Here is a 14,471-nt window from a genome sequence, read left to right on the forward strand (position 1 = left end):
AAGCCAGAGTTAATGCTTAAAATTTTGCAAAAGAAGAACAATTAGTACTATAGTCAAGTGTGCCAAATTTTATTGAAATCGGTTTAGATTTAGATATAGCTCCCATATATATCTTTCGCCCGATGTGGACTAATACGGTCCCAGAAGCCAGAGTTTTACCCCAATTTGTGTGAAATTTTGCACTAGGAGTACAATTAGTAGTGTAGTCAAGTGTGCCAAATTTTATTGAAATTCAGATTTAGATACAGTTCCCATATATATCGTTCGCCCGATTTACACTCATATGACCACAGAGGCCAATTTTTTGCTCCGATTTAGTTGAAATTTTGCACAGGGAGTAGAATTAGCATTGTAGCTATGCGTGCCAAATTTGGTTGAAATCGGTTCAGATTTAGATATTGCTCCCATATATAGCTTTCGGCTGATTTACACTCATATGACCACAGAGGCCAATTTTTTGCTCCGATTTAGTTGAAATTTGGCACAAGGAGTAGAATTAGCATTGTGGTTATGCTTGCCAAATTTGGTTGAAATCGGTTCAGATTTAGATATAGCTCCCATATATAGCTTTCGCCCGATTTACACTCATATGACCACAGAGGCCAATTTTTAACTCCGATTTAGTTGAAATTTTTCACAGCATTGCAGCTATGCGTGCCAAATTTGGTTGAAATCGATTCAGATTTTGATATAGCTCCCATATATATGTTTTTCTGATTACGACAAAAATGGTCAAAATACCAACATTTTCCTTGTAAAATCGCCACTGCTTAGTCGAAAAGTTGTAAAAATGACTCTAATTTTCCTAAACTACTAATACATATATATCGAGCGATAAATCATAAATAAACTTTTGCGAAGTTTCCTTAAAATTGCTTCACATTTAAATGTTCCCCATATTTATACCCTTCACCACTACTGTGGTACAGGGTATAATAAGTTTGTGCATTTGTATGTAACGCCAAAAAGGAAAAGTCTGAGACCCATCGTTTAGTATACTGATCGTTTTAGAATTAAATTCTGAGTCGATTTAGCGATGTCCGTCTGTCTGTCTGTCTGTCTGTCTGTCTGTCTGTCCGTCTGTCTGTCTGTCTGTTGATGTATTTTTGTGTGCAAAGTACAGCTCGCAGTTTTAGTCCGATTGTCCTAAAATTTGGTATAGGGTCCTGTTTCGGCTCAAAGACGATCCCTATTGATTCTGGAAAAAATCGGTTCAGATTTAGATATAGCTGCCATATATATTTTTCACCGATCTGGTCATTATTGGCGTGTATATCAACCGATCTTCCTCAAATTCCGTACATCCGAATATTTTATGAGTCTCGAAAAACTTGCAAAATATCAGCCAAATCGGTTCGGATTTAGATATAGCTCCCATATATAACTTTCGCCCGATTTACACTCATTTGCCCACAGAGGCCAATTTTTTGCTCCGATTTAGTTGAAATTTTGCATAGGGAATAGAATTAGCATTGTAGCTATGCGTGTCAAATTTGGTTGAAATCGGTTCAGATTTAGATATAGCTCCCATATATAGCTTTCGCCCGATTTACACTCAAATGACCATAGAGGCCAATTTTTTTCTCCGATTTAGTTGAAATTTTGCACAGGGAGTATAATTAGCATTGTAGCTATGCGTGCCAAATTTGGTTGAAATCGGTTCAGATTTAGATATAGCTCCCATATATATGTTTTTCTGATTTCGACAAAAATGGTCAAAATACCAACATTTTCTTTGTAAAATCGCCACTGCTTAGTGGAAAAGTTGTAAAAATGACTCTAATTTTCCTAAACTTCTAATGCATATATATCGAGCGATAAATCATAAATAAATTTTTGCGAAGTTTTCTTAAAATTGCTCCAGATTTAAATGTTTCCCATATTTTTTTTTTTTTTTTGCTAACATTGTGTTCCACCCTAGTACATTAGCCGACTTAAATTTTGAGTCTATAGATTTTGTAGAAGTCCATCAAATTCTGTCCAGATCGAGTGATATTTAAATGTATGTATTTGGGACAAACCTTTATATATAGCCCCAACACATTTGACGGATGTGATATGGTATCGAAAATTCAGATCTACAAAGTGGTGCAGGGTATAATATAGTCGGCCCCGCCCGACTTTAGACTTTCCTTACTTGTTTTTTACTAACATTGTGTTCCACAGTGCATTAGCCGACTTAAATTTGGAGTCTATAGATTTTGTAGAAGTCTATCAAATTCTGTCCAGATCGAATAATATTTAAATGTAAAGGGTGATACGGTCAAAATTTGATCAAGGGAAAACGCGTGTAAATCGGTGAAATCGTTTATTTAAAAAAAGTCAAATTAAATTTCTTTTTCAAGTTCAATTAGTATAAAATTCAGGAAAAATATTCAGTTAGGCTTTTGCTTTTCCAAATCCGAATTGGCGGGTCTCACGCTTAACACCTGCCATCAGATTTTGTACAGCCACCTTGTCCACCTTCTTCGCCGCAGAAAGCCAGTTTGCCTTGAACTGCTGCTCGTCCTTAGCAGTTTTTTTTAGTCTTCTTTAGGTTCCGCTTGACAATAGCCCAGTATTTCTCAATTGGGAGGAGTTCTGGCGTGTTGGGAGGGTTCTTGTCCTTGGGAACCACCTGTACGTTGTTGGCGGCGTATCCATGGCCTTTTTACCGTAATGGCAAGATGCCAAATCCGGCCAAAACAGTACGGAACAACCGTGTTTCTTCAGGAAAGGCAGCAGACGTTTATTCAAACACTCTTTCACGTAAATTTCTTGGTTGACAGTCCCGGAAGCTATGAAAATGCTGCTTTTCAAGCCGCAGGTACAGATGGCTTGCCAAACCAGATATTTCTTTGCGAACTTTGACAGCTTTATGTGCTTGAAAATATCTGCTACCTTTCCCCTTCCTTTTGCCGTATAAAACTCCTGTCCCGGAAGCTGCTTGTAGTCGGCTTTGACGTAGGTTTCGTCGTCCATTACCACGCAGTTAAACTTCGTCAGCATCGTCGTGTACAGCCTCCGGGATCGCGCTTTGGTCGTCGTATTTTGTTTATTATCGCGATTTGGAGTCACGACCTTCTTGTAAGTCGATAGTCCGGCTCGTTTTTTGGCTCAATGCACGGTTGTAGACGATACACCCAGCTTATTTGCATCATCTCGGAGAGAGAGGTTAGGGTTTCGCTTGAAACTACCGGCAACTCTCTTTATCGTCTCAGCGGCTTCCGGTTTTCGATTTCCCCCCGATCCAGACTTCCCGGCTGTCGACAAACGTTCCCCAAACACTTTATTCACATTTGTAACGGTTGATTTGACAACTTTTAGCGATTTTGCCAGCTTTGCGTGCGAGTAGCTGGGATTGCGATGCGCGAGCAAAATTTTGATACGCTGCTCTTCTTGCTTGGACGGCATTTTGACAACTGAAGAGTGAATTCCAAAATCAAAATAGGAGCAACATTCTACACACACACACCTTCAAAATGAGGGGTGTTCAGTTTTTTAAATGCAAAATTAAAAGAAATACGTCAAGTTTATATTGACCAAATTCCCTTTATGTATTTGGGGCAAAACATTTGACAGATGTGATATGGTATCGAAAATTTAGATCTACAAAGTGGTGTAGGGCATAATATAGTCGGCCCCGCCCGACTTTAGACTTTTTCTATAGAAATAAAATTTTAAGAAATATTTCCGTAGAAAAAATATTTTGAGAAAATTTTTTAGAAATAAAATTTGAACAAAATCCTTTTTAGAAGTTAAAATTTTGACAATGTTTTCCATAGAAGTCACAATTTTGACTAAATCTTCTGTAGAAGTTAAAATATTGACAAAATTTTCTATAGAAGTTAAAATTTTGACAAAATTTTCTATAGAATTAAAATTTTGAGAAAATGTTCTATAGAAATAAATTTTAAGAAAAATTTTTATGGAAATCAAATTTTAAAAACGTTTTGAGAAAATAAAATTTTGTTTGGTATTTGGCTGAAACTGTGATTGAACTCACGACACTGCAAAAATACCATGATTCAATGGACTTCAACATCCAGGTCACAATTCCATATTAATTTCCTCTACTAAGTCTCTCATATACTTCCGTACCCTTTGCATTACCCAGACACTGTATACAAGCGTATTAGTTGGCACCAGATGAAGTTACGACTACTCCACTCTATGAGCCATATAAGCTGGAAACAGGTGTTACTGTTGTTGTTATTGTTGCTGTCCTCGTACTGATGGAGGTGACTTAAGTTCTGTGAATGTATCCATGGAACATATCGCACTTTGGAGGCCGAAAAATTCCTTCGCAGTTATTTTTAAGTGCTTCGTAGCCATGCTAACGCCTTGGCATGCATTAAACTGTAAACCAGGGAGTCATAGTTTCACAGAGTCCTTACCTTACATAATACCAAGAGTACAACATGGTATGAAGGAGTCCAAAAAATAATGTCCCGCCCACTACTACCACAACTAACATACTTCTAGCAACTACCCAAAGACGGATGTTGAGGAAATTGCAAGATAACAAATTAAACCATTTAACATGGCCCATAAGTTTTATTTGCGCTGATATCTTGCATGAACCATTGCTGCTTAACTGCAATAAGCATTGCCACGAAATAGCCACTGACCGGCATGCTCGTTTTTTTTTTTACATTCCTTGTGCTAAGCATTCTTTACAATCCCAAAGAAGGGGTGAAGAAGCCTATTCACTTGCAGTGAGCATTCAGCTTAATGACCTACCCATTTGCCATCATGGGGCCATAGAATTTTACCTGTATACGAGGCCATACGAGGGTAACATTGTTTGGACGTCAACAAATGGGATTACCAAATGAGCGAACGCCATCGGTGCTATAAAGTTCTAAAAGAAAATATTGCCCTAGGTCAATGGACAAGAAATAAGAAGGAATGTATCAGAGTTTCGCTTGGCATACAAAAAAATGGTATTGCATATGAAGTGGACGTTGAAACTTAAATGCCACATATTTTGACATAAAAATTGTTGATTTTTTCCCACAAATTTGGCAATAGGTAGAGAGAGAGTTTATGTGTGTTAGAAACATTTTTATTGATTTTCTACCATAAAAAATGTCTGCACAGAAAAAATTTCATCTTTAAATTGGCGTTAAATTTTAATTATTATTAAAATATTTTGAAAAAAAATATATCTTTTTTTCAGCCCAATTCAATTCGTTTTTGTCCTCAAATATTTTATGAACTAAATGTAGGTATAAATTGCAAAGTAAATGAAGTCGTAAGCTGCGAAAAAAAATCATCTATTGCATGGTTAAAATGCTTATTGTCCGACACATTTGATATTTGTACCCACCACTATAGAATAGTGATGGAGGTATATTAACCCTTTCACTACACACAAAAAAAATTTTTTTGATTTCAATCACGAAAATCGCGGATTCAATCATTTTTTTAATTGAAATGTCTTCAATCACGAAAATGATAGTATCAATCACCCATTTTGATTGAAAACCAACACGATTTTTAATTAACAATTTAATTGACTTTTGTCACGGAATCAATTAATTGTGTGATTGAATCAATTAAAAACGTGATTGATTTTTAACATAAATTTCAATCACAGTTTTAATTGAATCAATTAAAATTTTAATAAATTTCGCGACAAAAATCAATCAACTATTTGATTCATTCAATTAAATAATTAATTGAAATTGGCTATAAATTTCGATCAAAAAATTTATATATTGCGACCCCAAAATCGTATTTAGTTTTATTTGAAATAAAAGAAAATATGTGTTTCTTATAAAACATATTTAACATTTTATTATTTTTTGAATTATGCAATAGACAAATAAATTTGGTTCTTGTCATTTGTGTTTTGTTCTAACATAACTTACAAATACAATTACTATCAATAACAACTATAGGGTGAAAAAATAAATTATATAAATCATTATCTTACTTATAATAATATCTTCCTTTAATAACCATGTTAGCATGTTCCTTCTAATATGTAGATGCGCCTAGATTTCCAATAAATCAGCAGCCTGTAAGCTAAATTAGTTTTTCTGAAAGTAAACAGAATAATTCGAATTTAATTTTGTTCAATTAAAAGTTAATTTTGTTAAACATTACCTGCATAGAATATCAAGTTCAATTCTTAGTTCCAGGTTGCAGATTTATAATCTTCTTTTGCAGTTGTAGTCTTTTAGCATAAAAAGGTGTATTAAGGAGCTCAGTAATTTAATTTTAGTAACAATTCCTTTCCAAAATTTCCACACATTAAAATCGTCTATTAAAATTTGAACCAATCAAAAACAAAAATAATGGGAAAGCAATGTAATATTTGGTATTATATTGATGATACTTTGCCAATTCTGGAAATAGAAAAAAATATAAATGGAAAATACATATTTTTACCATTACATAATTCAGCTCATTAGTTTATATACCAGATATACTGCTCTCTACTTGGGTTCAAACTGAAAAAGGCAGCTAAAACAAAAATGCAATTTAATGCCAACGCCACTTCGCAACTTCAAGGAGAATCTTCCAACAAACCCATACCGCTCTTGGTTTTAAGAAAACTAGGAGTGAAAAAAATTTATAATTTTAAAAGGTCAATATTGCAAACATATTCTTATATATTTGATAAAATGATGGAGTTGATGGGATTGATTGGTCAATTTCACGAAATAAAATTGGTCACTAAAAGAAATGAAAAAAATATATTATTTTAGTCTAAACGACTATGTAAACAGGCTTCAATGGAAAACGGTATTCACATTTCACAATTTCTTACCTTCAATAAACGTAGATTGTTTTCCATTTTTACAATACCACAAAACACAAACACAGGTAATTTCAAATGCGTTCTCTCATATATTTTTTTCAAACCCTTACCACGTGGCCGTTTGTTGTTGCACACTTTATTTATTTCAACCCTTTGCTATGATTTGTTGTTGCGTTCAAAATATTTATGCACACATTTTGAATGCAGCAGACAGAATGTCGCCAATCATGTTCTTCAATTTACGCGAAAAACAAAAACCCAACCGTTCGTTACGAGTTACTTCCACAGACTGATCTCTCCATCATACTTTGTTGAATAAATACCCATTCTCTTGTTCTCTTTTCGCTCTTTCCATTGCTCAAAATTATTCAGTTTCAATCACAAAGGTGATTGGATCAATCACATGTGTAATTGGAAACGGAAAAAATTTCAATCACGTTTGTAATTAAAAATTATTTCCGAATTGATTAACAAATTGATTGAATCAATCAATTAATGTTTTAATTGGAAACGTAACAAATATCAATCATTTTTTTAATTGGTTTTTATTCGGATTTGATTAAATAATTAATTGAATCAATTAACATATTTATTGAATCCGTTTCCAAATTCAATTAAGTGTTTAATTGAAAAAAATTTGGTGATCATTTTTTGTGTGTACCGAAATAAATCTAATGTTAAAAACTTTAATTTTTCTTCTGGGCTTACTTTTACTAACATCATGAAGAAGATCACAATAAACTAAATAGTCTTAGTGAGCCTGAATCTTAATCGGGCTGCCACTTTAACCTAACCTAACCATCATGAAGAATAAAAATTGTAATTTTGAGGACCTACCTCAATTACTTCGAGAGCTATATGAGTTTGTTCTGAAAACTTGATTCTTAAATTGTAACTAAATGGCCTGACGGAAATTAGCGCTGTTTGATCTATAATATCTTTCGAAGTGTCAGAAAAAATACAAAAAATGGCCCGAAAAAATATCAACTATAGTTTTTATATGAATGTCCATTTCCTAGAGCCATACAGTAGAAAAATAGACCCAAAATTTCCTGTTTTTCGTTTATTGTTAAAGAAGTTTATAAAAATGCATTTTAGTGCTCACCAATATGGAAAATATTTATAGCTTATTTAGATTAAAGTCTTTACTTTAAAATAACATCGAGAAATAAATCGAAACTAAGTGGGGAAATAGAGTTTGGTGTCGTTTTCGAATGTCCTTCTAGGTGGACATCGGTAGTGAAAGGGTTAAGATTGTCCACATCACAACACAAATATCGATTTTTAAACCCTAAAACACATGGTATAATAACTTTGATCTGTCGAAAAATGTGCCCGCCAGAAATATTGATGTTAGACCCCCATAAAATATTTATCCGTCGACTCAGAATCAACTGCTGAGTCGATCTAGCCCTTGGTGTCCGTCCGTCTGTCCATGTCTTGCTTTTTTCGCAGGATTCCGGCCCCATTTAACCGATTTTGATGAAATTTGAATGTTTTTTTGGCATAAGAGCAAACGCCATTGAATTTGGACATAATCGGATCAAATATACCCGACAAAAAAAATTGGAAGTTGTTCCACAAACATTTCTTCCGGAATCCCCCATTCCGGCAAGTCTTAGAAAGTGCCGTTTTTAGGGAAAATTTAAGTTTTGTACAATTAAATTTCCCAAAAATGATCAGAAAGGCTATAAAAAAGTAAAAAAAAAAAAATAACAAGTATATACGGCCGTAACTTCGGCCAGGCCGAATCTTATGTACCCTCCACCATGGATTGCGTAGAAACTTCTACGAAAGACTGTCATCCAAAAATTTCAACTCACTCGGATGAAATTTGCTCCTCCAAGAGGCTCCAAAACCAAATTTCGGGATAGGTTTATATGGGGGCTACCCGTGTAAAAATTGAGAGATCTAATCATGTCTAATAATATCAAATTATATATAATTATATCTGCTCAGATATGGTTGTAGATATAAATAGATCTACGGAGATATGTTATGTATAGTGCTATATATGATTAGATCTGATTCAAGATCTCATTATATATGTTGTTATATCTATTTATATCAGTCATATCTGGTAAGATCTAATTATATATCTTCATATATAACATCATATCTAATTATATATACTATATATAGCTCCATATCTAATTATATATATCGCGTTAAATCATGAACCAGCTGTGTAACACGGATAAAAAAATATTTGAATATATTTGTGTGTAAAAATAATGTGTTTGTTACGAGAATACTAACGTGATATACTTGGTTACAAGCACGTATGTTTCGCACATCAAACAAGTGCTGAACATAACCAAACAATCTTTATATGTTGTGACAGTTTCAAGAAACCCTTTTAAATATCATTTTGAAGTGTCTTCATAAAATGCTTAATTTTCAGACACAACTGTCTTTTTGTTTTCAAAAATGTAACCCCATAACTATCACCATTAGCAACGCCTGTTGTTATTAAATTTGAAAAAAAAAAATATATCAAATATTTGATAATGCGAGTTTCATATTTTTATTTCATATAAAAATCTCATTTTTCGCGGAAGATAAAGGAGTATGAGAAGGTAAGTTTATTGTTTTGTTCCTATTTTTATATATTGAATATTTTCCCTGTTTTAGGAGGATGAATTTGTGGTAGTCCAGGAAAAGATTAAAAGAAGACAGCGGAGCAATGTAAAGATTTGTGACCAGGCCATATCCGAAGTTGCGATAGAAGGAAGTATTATCCAATTTCAAAAAGAATACAAATTTGGAGATGATTTGGGTTGTGAACCGGATACATTCCCGTGCAATTATTCATAGTATGGTATTTGGAGCTTCGCACAAACCATTCAATACAGCGCTGGTTTAAATTATTGGGTACGAGAAGCAAATTTTGGTAAGTATATGTATTATTTGCAAATATATCTTTAAATATGTTAGACTGATAATTCTTCTGTATATTTTATATTTTTCAGAGTTTTCATACCGAGTAGTCAAATAAAGGAATTGCGAGACTCATTTAAAGAAATGTTTGCAGAGAGCAATGTACTAACGCCTTGGGAAATTTAAATGCCAGAACCCTTGGTGGCTATGTATATATATTTTGTTTTTGCTGTTGTTGTTTTTTTTTTTTTTAATTCGTAGACTTTTATACCTAGACTTACATATAATGTACATATGTTTGATCCAACTTATAATATTAAATACTCTTTTCATTATAAAACCATTAAATAAATCTTTTTTATTAATTACTGTAATTTCACTAATTTTGGAAATTTGTAGATAAAATTATATATAATTAGATATTTAACATCTAATTATATCAAATTAGATATAATTAGATGTGGGCCAAATTTGAGATCTGGTCAGATCTAATTCCTTTAGAATTAGATCTGATCAGATATTACCATTTTTCGGATCTGTCCAGATCTGCCTACATATACTATCATATCTAATCAGATATGGCAGAAGATCTAATAATATCTGGCCAGATCCACCAATTTTTACACGGGTATAAATGATTATGGACTGATATGGAGCACTTTTGGCATGGTTGTTAAATATCATATACTACCACCACGTACCAAATTTCAACCAGATCGGATGAATTTTGCTTCTCCAAAAGGCACCGGAGGTCAAATCTTGCGATCGGTTTATATTTGAACTACACAGAAAAAAATATCACCAAAATATTTCCAATTAAAAAGTTAATTGAAGTTGAAATTTTTTTCAATTAATAAATTAATTGATACAATTAACTTTTTAATCAAGATAGAAACATTAAGTTAATTTAGTCAATGATTGAAAAATTTAAACTTTTTAATTAAAAAGTTAATTGATACAATTAACTTTTAATCAAATTCGGAAAACTAAGTCAGTTATAAAAGTGATTAAAATTTTGATTATTTTTTTTTTTCAAACAATCAATTGTTAATCCAACTAAAAATTCTAAGCCAATTCAGACTGTAATTGAAAATAGTTACCTTTGTTTAATTACTAAATTAATTGAGTTTTGCAATCAACATCAATTAAGTTTTTAATTGAATCAATTAAAAACTTAATTGAAATTTGGTAATGAAATCAATTAATTTTTTAATCAAGAATTTTTTCTATGCCCAATTAAAACTGTGATTGATACTATCATTTTCGTGATTGAAGACATTTCAATTAAAAAATTAATTGGATCAATTAATTTCGTGATTGAATCAGAAAAAAAATTTTTTGTGTGTATATATAATTATGGACTGATAGGAACCAATTCCTGTATGGTTGTTGGATACCATATACTAACATCACGTACCAAATTTCAACCGAATGGGAAGAATTTTGCTCTTCCAAGATGCTCCGGAGGTCAAATCTGGGGATCGGTTTATATGAGGCCTATATATAATTATGGACCGATATCGACCAATTTTTGCATGGGTGTTTGAGGCCATATATTAAAATCACGTACCAAATTTCAACTGAATCAGATGAATTTTGGTCTTCCAAGAGGCTCCGGAGGTCAAATCTGGTGATCGGTTTATATGGAGGGCTATATATAATTATGGACTGATGTGGACCAATTTTTGCATGGTTATTAGAGACCATACACTAACACAATGTACCAAATTTAGAGCGGATCGGATGAACAAAATCGGGGGATCGGTTTATATGAGGGCTATATATAATTATGGACTGATGTGGACCAATTTTTGCATGGTTAGTAGAGACCATATACTAACACCATGTACCAAATTTTAACCGGATCGGATGAAATTTGCTTCTCTTAGAGGCTCCGCAAACCAAATCGGGGGATCGGTATATATGGGAGCTATATATAATTATGAACCGATGTGGACCAATTTTTGCATGGTTGTGAGAGACCATATACTAACACCATATACCAAATTTCAACCGGATCGGATGAATTTTGCTCCTCCAAGAGGCTCCGCAAACCAAAACTGAACGTCGGTTTATATGGGGGCTATACGTACGTACATCCGACCTACTTGTGCCAAGTTTCAAGTCGATAGCTTGTTTCGTTCGGTAGTTAGCTTTATTTCAACAGACGCACGGACGGACGGACATGCTTAGATCGACTCAGAATTTTAACAGGACCCAGAATATATATACTTTATGGGGTCTTAGTGCACTATTTCGATGAGTTACAAACGGAATGACAAAGTTAATATACCTTAATATCCTATGGTGGAGGGTATAGAAAGTGAAATTGTAGAAAAATGTTTGTTTTTTAGTTTTTTAAATTTCTTCATCTAAATGAACTTCCAAGGCACAACTTCTAAAGCAATGCAAAGGATCCAAAAATGGAGTACTTCCGTCAAACCCATGTAAAATTCATTGGAGATGATCCAAGTTTACACTATTTGCGGATCATAAATTGGGAATCCAAACAACTTTTTGGAAGCTCTTATTTTGCTGGGTAGATATAGCTCCCATGTATATGTATCGCTAGATTTTCATAAATGAGGTGACTTTGCATTTGTTTACTAATCGATCGACGTCAAATTTGGAACACAATAATCTAATTAAGGATCCCTTAAGTGTGCGAAATTTTATCGCAATCGGTTCAGATTTATATATAACTCTCATATGTATGTATCGCCCGAGTTTCCCAAATTTGGCCATAACACTCTTATTTATTAACCGATATTATTGAAAGATGACTACATGTAATATTCTATAGAACTAATTATTTAGGCAAAGAATCATCAAAATTAAGATTCAGATTTAGATATAGACCCCATATATGGTATTTATTGCGCAATTTGCAAATTTTCCCCATAATAACCTTATTTATGACCATACGCCTTTTATTAATTTATGACCATACGCCTTTTAACATTCCAGAACAACAACTGATTTTGGATGACATTAACAAGATTCGTTTTGGAGTGAATACGACCTCAGTTGATTTGATCATAACATCGATAAACACTGGTCCTTGACGGAGCTTCACCACCAAAATATCAACTAAGTTCATCAATGCCCTGTTGTTGAGTTAATCCACTTTGAAAGTTGTAAAAAAATAATGACATGTAAATGTTCACGATTTAATTGATTTTTTATGGGAAAGATGAATCTTTTAAGTTTTCTGTAAACAACACAAGTAGCGCCCAGAAATATTAAACTTTTCGATAGATCTATAGGTTGGCAGATTGCAAAACTAGACTTACCCAATCCCGCCAACGAAAAAGCAACCTTCGTAACTCTGAAATGTCAGGAATGTCTCCAGGATTACAGAGAGGAGATATATAGAGATAATGGAAACTGATTAAAAATCCACTATGATTTGTCTGCAAGCCAGATAGGCTGAGTATAATTATATATATTTTTATTTGAAAGTGAACATTCTTTAATCAAAATTTTTCATTATCTATAACGAAATATTTTTATAGGTCATAAATATTTCAATCTTCAAGGTCTTGTAATACTCTCTACTGAATTGAGAAAATTATTTAATTCCTACCTTGTGTTTTTTTAAGGGAATATCATTCAACTAACGATTTAAACGCCCAAAAGGCATTTGAAACATTTTCAGAAAATCTAATCGCCATGGTAGGCTCCTTAAAAAAAAAACACACACAACAAACTTTTATGCATCGAATTTCCCCCATAACCCCAAGTGATGGACAGGTGTTCTTTGCATTTGATCTCCTCTCTTTCCTCACCATTGCTATTACAGCTGTAGCTATTGCTAAGGTAAGTGTCTATTGTCCATGTACCGAGAAAAAAAACGAGAAAAAACTAACAACGACAACAACAAAAATACGTACAAACAGTGAATGCATCTACAAAAGGTAGAACGTCACTTGCTTCCAGCAATTTATCTTGTATTCTGAGTAATTTATGTACTTTTAGTGCTTCAACGCGACTTACTTACCGTGTTTACCCAGTGGTGATACCCCAACCAAACTCTCTGCATAAACACACGCACACACAATCGTATTCGATGAAATCCTCTCACCGAAAACTGACACACGCACATACATAAAATAAATGCTACGAGTACACCCAGGCAATATCGAAAAAAAAGAAGAGAGGTAACCCCCCTACACACCCATTGATATATAAGTATACATGCTCCCAAACAAATGTAGGACCAATTGTAGAAGCAAATAGTGAGTGGTTTGTCCGAGAGTACCCATGCCTCTTTTGGTCTTGGACGCTGGAGTTTACATTGTATGCCGTAAGAAAAATTAATGGCGAATATCAACCAAAACCGCTTCGGTTCAAGTGGTGCAACTGCATCGGTTAACTAAGGCAATGCATGTTTGCAAGTGGCCACGGTATATATGTGAGTGCATGACCACTTGTTCACGATTTATTTTACTGAATGTATGTATGTGTGTGTGTGTGTGGGAGAGTATGTGCAAGTAGATTTGTGTTGTGAGTTTTTGTTTTTTCGGATAAAACAAACGAAAACACTATCGCTCAAAAGTCTATGACAAAGTGTACGTCGTTTATATTCATTTATGACATCTTTCTCGGAGATTAGAAAATGTCTTTCGTTTGTTGACATTTTGAAGAATTTCTTTAAAAGTTGCAGTTTGTGTAGTTCAAAAAGAGATTGTAGATGATCCCTTTAAAACGAATATAGTATTTTGTTGTTTTATTTTCTTATAGAAGAACAATGATTTAGTGGAAGTTTCAAGGTTAAAAGTTTTGACTAAACATCATGATCTCGTACCTGAGGTGGCCATTGCACTATGGGCGGAAATTT

At 33.5% G+C, this 14,471-nt stretch overlaps 1 long non-coding RNA gene across 1 annotated transcript; it reads left to right on the forward strand.

Annotated features, from left to right (window-relative positions):
* Positions 1 to 9,256: 9,256 nt before the first annotated feature.
* Positions 9,257 to 9,923, forward strand: LOC142238116 (uncharacterized). Its single transcript, XR_012722655.1, has 3 exons — positions 9,257 to 9,330; positions 9,386 to 9,644; positions 9,724 to 9,923. It is a non-coding gene; the product is annotated as an uncharacterized LOC142238116 (long non-coding RNA).
* Positions 9,924 to 14,471: the final 4,548 nt, after the last annotated feature.

This window comes from Haematobia irritans, chromosome 1 (assembly GCF_050003625.1).
Source record: "Haematobia irritans isolate KBUSLIRL chromosome 1, ASM5000362v1, whole genome shotgun sequence".
Lineage (NCBI taxonomy): Eukaryota > Metazoa > Arthropoda > Insecta > Diptera > Muscidae > Haematobia > Haematobia irritans.